Below are 10164 nucleotides of genomic sequence, written 5' to 3' on the forward strand. Positions count from 1 at the left end.
TAATTCGATTACACAAAGGGGTAAAAACAAGGAAAAGGTAAATGAACAAGATTTGTTTTACCATATGTGTATTCGAGACCCACAAAGCGCTGTAAGTATACCATATTGTGTGGGTTATTATTTATCAGCTATGGTTCGGGGGATGCGACCACATAGCATAATAGGAGGTGGTATTTTTATTACTTTGATTGGTGAATATCTCGGTGTGGATATAAGTCGGGGGGGATTATTACTAGAAGAGCCGGAACCCCGCGATACTATAGGTTGAAATGTATACCATGGTGCGAAAGTTTTGAAGAGGCGAAATAACGCCGCAGTACGATACCATGGTAGACATCCACAGGTGGAGAGAAACCAGCAGCAAGGTAATGTAGGAGGGGGGAATGAGATGCAAGAAATGCATAGGTTTATAGCTTCTCAGGAATACGAAAATGCTAGACAGAGAGCATTTGAAGATTGGCAAGTTCATCAGAACCAAATCATAGCTCATTGCCAACATATAGGTAGAAACTATATTCCTACACCGAAACCCATCTTCCCTCCTTGGTCTATAGAGATGCAGCCACCATATCCTACGTATGACCCTGCCGAAGCATTCTATAGCACCTATGGTTATGCCTGGAACCCCTATTAGTACCAATATCATCCTTAGTTTACTTATTATTTTTTTATTTTGTAATTTGTAATTATTGATACGTTTAATACTTTTGTTAATATTGTAATCATTTTTATAATTATCTAACTTTTATTCTTAGATTTTAATAGATTTTGAATGTGGGGTAATATACCAAACTTCAAAAATATGTATATATGTTTGCAGTTTATCTTATGTACACAACAGGGTAAAACAACGCATTTTCAAAGACTGGCATTAAGTTCAGCAAAAGCAACTAATTTTGACGACAAGATGCAAAATATATGTGAAATAACAACAAGACGGAATGAACAAATGATGTGCACCATTTATCATTCAGCAAACAAACGCCAATATATTTGGAAACTTTGGTAAATTTAATCATTTTCACACAAATCACCCTCAATAATTTAAATTGTTACTGATTTCTTGCAAATGAGGGCATTGCAAGATCTTAAGTGTGGGAAGGGGTTAAATTCTTTCGGATTTTAAAATTTTTTTACTTTATACACTTGGTTACCATTAAAAATACTAGTAAAGCAGTAGTTGTATTAGAATCTAGTGCTCTCTGATAAAAAAGAACAACCCTAGTCTTATATACTGACTACCCAATTCTAGTAAAATTTTTCAAAATTTTCAATTAAATGAATTCAAAATCATGTTTATACATATTTATGAACGATAAAACTAGGTTTTAACACCGAAATTATTGTTACCTCGGAAAGGACATAAATTAAGAAACAAACTAAAATGTTAAAATTCATTTAAAATGGAATAGAGGACGATAAAAAGGAAAATAAAAGCCAAGTGTGGGAAAATTTACCAAGTTATCTTAAACATATGTCACATATATCTGTAACAAATAACTGAAAATACTTTTGCTTTGGACTAAACTAAACTGTTTTACCCGATGAAAGAAAAGAAGAGATGGATCTACACGATGAATCAATTCCATCATTAAAAGGAAGTAAAGTCTTCCGAAAAAGACACGCGCTTCTTGATTTAGGTCATGAAGTTGTCGTCCAGACCAGCTGTAGGTTGACGAAAAATCTAGAAAAGTCATCACTAAAATCAGCAGGAAATCCACGGACCTCAGCATTAAACAGGGTCGCCATGTGGTCAGATTTATCCTAACCATGAGAAGGATTTATCTTGTACAATGAGGGGGCACCATGCAAATTAGCTGGATAAGACTAATGAATCAGATCCCCAGAAAGGATAATCTCCTTAAAGATTAAAAATCAGCTTTTAAGACTGATATTACTCAATCCTAGAGATTGACCTTAAAGATTGAGAATTCAAACTCATGAGATTCAATGATATCTAAACTCGAGCTTGAACGAGAAAATATTTTGATCAAAATTACAAATCGATTTGTTTTCTGAAAACCCTATTTTCAATGCGTTCATTACCATTGAACGTAAAATCCTAGGAATTCACCTGGAATTCATTAGGTCACCTGAACTAAATCAGGTGTCAACCGTAAGAACGGTGGTTGCATAGCATGGTCGAAGACAGGACCTTGTGCCAGACCGAAAAATTATAAGGGTGAGCTTTACTATTGCTCCTACCAAGGATAGTAATTGCGTCCGACACGTTATAGACCATAATTAAAAGCATGTCAAGGGACATTGCCTTAACAGTTGCTTGTTCAACGCTTTCCTTTACAACCGGACGGTAGTTTATCGAAAGGTAATATACGGGACAAGTAAACTGAACGTGTTGCTTTCCAAATACAAGGTTAGCAAGTGGGTGACACAAAACAGCAAGTTTTGAGCTAAAATTTTCAATTCTGAAACCCACCAAACCCACAAAAATATTTTGCAAACACCGGTAAAGGGTTATCCCGGAAAACTTATCTAGGGTAAAAACTAGATTTAATTTTCAAAAGATCAAATGTTTTCATAAAGATCCAATTTCCTTAATGGATCTAAATTTTTATAGTCATGTGGGACTGTAAACCATATCGTTACTACCATTGTTTATACCACCTTATAGAAATCACTGATGTACAAAGTGTGAAGAATAAAGAAGTGATTCTAGTATTTCAAGACGATATTGCTTGAGGACAAGCAACGCTCAAGTGTGGGAATATTTGATAATGCTAAAAACGAACATATATTTCATAGCATTATTCCTCAAGAAAGACAAGCTTTTAGTTGCAATTGTTCTATTTACAAGTGATATTCGTTTAAATAATAAAAGGTGAAGACAAAAGACAGATTCGACGAATTGAAGACGCAAACGACCAAAAAGCTCAAAAGAACAAAAGACAATCAAAGAGGTTCCAATTATTGATAAGAAACGTCTCGAAATTACAAGAGTACAAGATTCAAAACGCAAAGTACAAGATATTAAATTGTACGCAAGGACGTTCGAAAATCCGGAACCGGGACCAGAGTCAACTCTTAACGCTCGACGCAACGGACTAAAAATTACAAGTTAACTATGTATATAAATATAATATAATATATAATTAATTATATTAATTATATTAATTATATATATATTATATATATATTAAAAACCGTCGGCAGAGAAAGACTCCAAGGGTGTGAGCTGTAAATTCATTCTCCGCGACTCGCGGAGTTTGAAGAGGATTTCACCGCGAGTCGCGGAGCCCCAAAAATCAACTTTTCCTATAAAAGCAACCGAATTCTGATCGCAATTCATAATCTTTTTCTCTCTTCTCTCATATATACGTAAACGATATATATATATATATATATATATATATATATATATATATATATATATATATAATTTATATTTTAATTTTAATTTTAATTCTAATAATAAGGGTATGTTAGCGAATGTTGTAAGGGTGTAAGTCGAAATTCTGTCCGTGTAACGCTACGCTATTTTTAATCATTGTAAGTTATGTTCAACCTTTTTACATTAATGTCTCGTAGCTAAGTTATTATTATGCTTATTTAAAACGAAGTAATCATGATGTTGGGCTAATTACTAAAATTGGGTAATTGGACTTTGTACCATAATTGGGGTTTGGATAAAAGAACGACACTTGTGGAAATTAGACTATGGGCTATTAATGGGCTTTATATTTGTTTAACTAAATGATAGTTTGTTAATGTTAATATAAAGATTTACAATTGGGCGTCCCTATAAATTACCATATACACTCAATCGGACACGATGGGCGGGGTATTTATATGTACGAATAATCGTTCATTTAACCGGACATGGGAATGGATTAATAGCCACTAGAATAATTAAAACAGGGGTGAAATTACATTCAAGGGTAATTGGTGTAATTGTTAACAAAGTAGTAAAACCTTGGTTTACACGCAGTCGATAACCTGGTGTATTCATTAAACAAAGTATTAAAACCTTGTTACAATTCGAATCCCCAATTAGTTGGAATATTTAACTTCGGGTATAAGAATAATTTGATGAGGACACTCGCACTTTATATTTATGACTGATGGACTGTTATGGACAAAAACCAGACGGACATATTAAATAATCCAGGACAAAGGACAATTAACCCATGGGCATAAAACTAAAATCAACACGTCAAACATCATGATTACGGAAGTTTAAATAAGCATAATTCTTTTATTTCATATTTAATTTCCTTTATTTTATATTTAATTGCACTTCTAATTATCGCACCTTTATTTATTGTTATTTAATTGCACTTTTAATTATCGTACTTTTTAATTATCGCAAGTTTATTTTATCACACTTTTATTATTCGCAATTTCATTATCGTTATTTACTTTACGCTTTAATTTAAGTCTTGTATTTATTTTATATTTTACATTAGGTTTTAACTGCGACTAAAGTCTTAAAATCGACAAACCGGTCATTAAACGGTAAAAACCCCCCTTTATAATAATAATATTACTTATATATATGTTTGTATTTTTATAAAAGTAAACTAATATAGCGTTGAGCTTTGTTTAAAGATTTCCCTGTGGAACGAACCGGACTTACTAAAAACTACACTACTTTACGATTAGGTACACTGCCTATAAGTGTTGTAGCAAGGTTTAAGTATATCCATTCTATAAATAAATAAATATCTTGTGTAAAATTGTAGCATATTTAATAGTATTTCGCACCAAAAATAATACTATTTCGTATACCTTAGCTTTGACATCACATCTCATACCCAACAGATCATGTGTACAAGCTGCGTATACTAGATGGATGAGTCGAGAAGATCCTACCACTGGTTTCACTCTTAAAGCAAATCCAGGAGTTTTTGGCATACCTGAAGAGTGCGTAAGTACGATTGGTGCTGATGACATCATCACACTTTGGACAAAGGGTTGCCTGGACTGCAGCATCATTTTTTCCTTCATGCTGTAAGTGCATTTAACAATTCATATGCACGTTTGACTATAGCTTTCAGGTTTTGAGCTGACATGTTATTTTTTTTTATTTTTTTCCGCATATTAGGGCTCTAGACAAGCTTATGAAAGTAGCTTTTACCGAACCATATGGATTAATGAACCCTTATTATATATGTGGAACATTTATCTCCTCAGACAAAGATTTTGTAACCAAGTACTTGAGGACCGCCTTCAACTCTACTCAACAGTCTTTCTTCGCACCATATAATCAGAAGTATGTAATCATTCCTTATATATTATTGCTTACAAAAATTTTATCGTCTAACGAGTGTATTTTAATTTGCTAGTGGCCATTGGGTGTTGGTTTTTATATCTCACACTGAGTACAAAGGAATCATACTTGATTCAGTAAATAGGACTCATAAGAAGACGAAAGATGATTATCTGATCACAGACTGCATAACGCAGTAAGAATTATTTCTAAATTAATAATAGTTGTTACATTTACATTTACATTTACATTTACACATGTAATAATAGTTGTTGATTTAGAATTATTTCTAAATCTTGATTACATTTACATTATGTCACATTACACAATATCATTTGGTCTTTTATTTGTCTAATTTTGAATAGGACTTGGGGACCTTTGCAATGGAATGTAGTTAAGGTTAGTCATCCTAGCTGTCTACAAACAGTCCTCCAAGTTGTTCATCCATGTTTTCATGTTCATTACGTGTTACATGTTAAATTAATACATGTGTATAAACTTGTGGTTATAATGCAGTGTAATCAACAACCCGGCAGTTGGGAGTGTGGATATTATGTGCTCAATTGGATGCATTCGATCGTACACAGTCGTATAAAAAAGGAAGTTATTAATATTGACGAAGTAAGTATTTTAAGTTATGAATTATTAAACTTTATCTTTAGGTATATGTTACAAAAAGCTTATATTATATATGTATATATGTATATTTATATACGTATATAAAATTTACAGCTATCATGGGATGAACGTTGTTTATCTACAATCGATCTCGACAATATTATGGAAAAATGGCATTTGTGGTCTCCTTTTTGATGTCTGGTATGTGTAACCTTTATGTGATCTGATATTGCGTGTCAACGGTCTTGGAGATTTGGTATTATTGTTAAAGTCCATATATTCATGCATGTTCAGACTACTTTTCTTTCAAAACAGGTAAAGCAAATCAATGGATTTTTTGAAGAGCAGGTGGATTTTTTGAGCTAAAGGATGCTTTGCTTTGAAATGGATTAGTAGTCAGCTTTTTTCATTTGTAATACCTAGATGATTTAGATTTATGACATTTTTCATTTGTGAATGTTATGAAGATAATTTATATGTATATTTGGGTTTTCTTTATTAATAAAATTAATTACTGTTTTATTCTTGTTAATCTGTTACATTTACTAGTATTTACCAATTCCGCAATTCTGCAATTCAACACGTCTACTAGCACAACCAATTCAACACGTCTAATTGATTTTTAAATTTCTGTTACAATACAACACGTCTACTTGCAGAAGTCTGTTATATTTGGTGGCAATTTGAAATATTTAATTTTTAAATTTTTAAAAATTTAAAATTTTAAATATTTTAAAAATTTTGGCGGGTTTAAAAAAATATCCCGGAACACGTCTAATTGCAAATAGATCAACACGTCTAATTGCAACTACAATAACACGTCTAATTGCAACTAGATGAACACGTCTTATTACATCTAGATGAACACGTCTAATAGTGACTAACGGAAAATACAGAACACGTCTAATAGTAGGTAACGGAACACGTTAAATTGCAACTAACGGAACACGTCTAAATGAATGTAACAGACCACGTCTATTTGAAGATAACGGAACACGTCTAAAAGACACAAATGGAACATCCTAATCTAACGATTTTACAATACGTCTAAGTACTGGTTTTTAGAGCGGTTCCTTGAACCGCACTATATGAGTACACTCATTTGGAGCCCTCACATATAGACGTGTTATGGAACACGTCTAAAAGACTTTTTCCACACGTCTAAAAGTGCCGAAATGTAGTAGTGTTCCTTAAAGTTGAATTGAATGCACAACAACCTCTCAATTGAGAATTAAAACAAAAATATTGATGTGTATTTATTTCAACTAAGATAAAAGGATGGTACTATCCACAATTCTCTATAAGAATCACATACTCAAGTAAACTTGCTCATCACCATTCAAACTCAATCCAAAAAGATGAGACCCATTGCAGGCAAAACTCAAGTTTATTTAAAGAGTGTTTGTCATCCATTTTTACACACACTTCAATTCACTTATTTCTCTCTCTTTCTACAATATTAGTCATACTTTCAAGGTCTTCGACTCCGTGCGGGAAACCTAGTACCCAGAGAAGAACGTTGAAGATTGTATTAGGAGCGGTCTGGAGTTTGAAGTTGTCACTTTTGTATTCGAAACTCGTCAAATCTGCTGGTACTTCTATCCTATGTCTTTATATAATGTTTTCCATTATTTTGCTTTGTGATATTGTTGCCATGATTAGCGAGTAGTTATCTTTAGTGTATGCTATGATGTAGTCAGTTATAATGCCGAAATAATATTATGGTTTGTGTATGCTATCGAGATGCTTTCCGATTATGCTTTAAACTCAATCACTTTTCCAACTAATAGAACGTAGTTATCGACTCTGTTATTGGGAAGTCGCAAACCCCGATTCAGAGTACACTATCTGTGTCACCCCTTGGTAAGAGAAGTCTATAGGATATAACGTAAGTTTGACTGAGGCACACCGGTTGTAGTAAGTCCACCGAGCCTTGGACTCCGAATGAGGACTCTTTCATAGTGAAACATCTAACTAGACCCCTAGTACATTGTCGGTCATAGACCATGCTAGTGTAGTCACCAAGCATATAAACTTCGTACATACACGCTGAAGCACAAAGATTGTTATAAGCTATACCTCTGCTAAGTATGGACATGGAACCCGGTCAGTGCTGATTAGTACACTTCACCATAACGTGGTCTAAAGCATTGCAACACGCTTAAGGGATTCTTAGTTAATTAAGGAACTATTTGTTTAAACACATAAAGGATTGGACCGTTAGGATAACCGAAGGTGTTCATAGAAGTCAAACCTGACTTGGCCATGGTGTTCTTTATGGTTGAACTCTTTTAAGGGCCTAACTATCTTTTAAACCCAATCATTAGCGAAAGCATCGAAACACATCACGTCTCTCGAATATGGTAAACTCTGTATTCTATTATGTTTAAGAAAGTTTAGACCTTTTTGGAATGTTAATACGTCAGCCAACCGAGTCGCTCAATTGGATGAGTCGTCTGAACGTGTATACCTGTAGTCAGACTGCACGGGCGTCGGGGGTAAGGGACGTTGCTATCTATTCAGAATCTTCAAGCCTATCGCATTACCCAGTGACATGTCTTATGACATGGGCGTTTAGGACCAGTGTAATGAATACAAGGTCACTACCTATTCATGAGCCAGTATTCCATAATCTCGATAAAGTAACTGATGAAATCATAGTTTACGCTTGATTTAACCTTATCTGAATTACAAATTTTATGGCATTTACTTTAGTTTATCTTATAAACTAAAAAACCCAAAATTAGGAATAACCCACTACTCCTTCACTTTAGGATTATTTTAAGATTTAATTATAGGTTCGATTCTCCTGATATCTTAAAAATATGACCATAGGTCATACTTCCCTTACTCATAATAAGGAGTAGTACGATTTACCCCCGCTAAATATAAATTTAAAACTATTGCTCTCTCTTGATAAGTCGTTTCTGACGCCTTGCGACCTGACGACACCACCTGACGACACCGCATAAATAAAACCGTCCGTTTCTGCCATATCATAAGTAAGAGTAAGTTTTTGCCGCCGCTGCCAGGGAACTGGTACCAGACAATACTGCTTTTATCAAACTCATTCACAAGCATTTAGTGGTGTCTAAGAAAGACAATTATACACGAACTTGGTTATTGGATTTTCCGAACAGTCTCCAATAATATTGGAACCAAAAGGATCCTGCCTCTCCGTAGTCGGCCTGGCCACTTGGTTTGTTGAATAGTTCGTGCGAGGCTCTGTTATCGAAATACCAGGGAATCAGTAGCAAGAGCCAAAAAAATATTTAAAGTTAGGATAATTACCTTAGATTACCTCGGATAAGTTAGACTACCCTAGATTACTTTAGATTACCTTAGAATAATTTAGATTACCTTAGATTAAATTAGGGACTTAGCTTATCTACTTAAAATTTAAAACAAAAAGGCATACCCAGTGTATGACCCAAACCTGATCTATACCAGGACCGTTGTTATTCGTACCTGATCTAGACGCAATAATCTCTAAAGCACGCAAAGAAGAACGAATCAGAAATCGAATGGCTTTACGCGTTACTTTAGCAGAAAGCACCAAACCCTCGATTAAAGGTCGAGGAGGACCGATTAGATTCCCAGAGATTCAAGGACACTCATTCGAGTTAAAACATCACATTATACAGCTTATTCAAAACCGCTGTCAATTTCATGGATTACCAAATGACGATCCTAACTCTCACCTTGATAAATTCATATCTCTTTCAAACTCCTACAAACAGCCATGGATAGGACACGATATAGTCTGACTATACTTGTTCCCCTATTCTCTCACTCATCATGCACAAACATGGTTTGAAGGATTGGAAAAAGATTCCATCACGTCATGGACCGAAATGGCTACTAAATTCCTAACCAAATATTTCCCTCCTTCTAAACAATCCAAGCTTAAGAATGACATCATTAACTTTAAACAAAGTTATGATGAATCTCTTTACACTGCATGGGAGCGATTTCAAACCCTGTTGAAGAAATGCCCTAATCACTAGTTATAACAGTCAGCCCAAATATGTACCTTCTACAATGGTCTTACGGTAAATCATAGGACGACGATCGATGCAACAGCTCAAGGAAATATGATGAACCAAACCGCAGATGAAGCATGGGAGTTGCTCAAAAACACGACAATGCATCATCATGACTGGAACAGTGGTGAAACAACTTCGTCGCCTGCCCCACTCTCCGCACTTAACAATCAAACAGAGTCCATAAAATCCCTTACGAATAAGATGGAATCTCTAAACAACTCAGAGAATTGAAGACGGAGCTGCAACAGGTTAACCAGGTTCAGGCTTGTGTTA

General features: G+C 34.4%; 1 non-coding gene across 1 annotated transcript; it reads right to left on the reverse strand.

Annotated features, from left to right (window-relative positions):
• Positions 1 to 9748: 9748 nt before the first annotated feature.
• LOC139845917 (small nucleolar RNA R71) lies at positions 9749 to 9854 on the reverse strand. The gene has a single exon (XR_011758670.1). It is a non-coding gene; the product is annotated as a small nucleolar RNA R71 (small nucleolar RNA).
• Positions 9855 to 10164: the final 310 nt, after the last annotated feature.

This window comes from Rutidosis leptorrhynchoides, chromosome 4 (assembly GCF_046630445.1).
Source record: "Rutidosis leptorrhynchoides isolate AG116_Rl617_1_P2 chromosome 4, CSIRO_AGI_Rlap_v1, whole genome shotgun sequence".
NCBI classification, from domain to species: domain Eukaryota; kingdom Viridiplantae; phylum Streptophyta; class Magnoliopsida; order Asterales; family Asteraceae; genus Rutidosis; species Rutidosis leptorrhynchoides.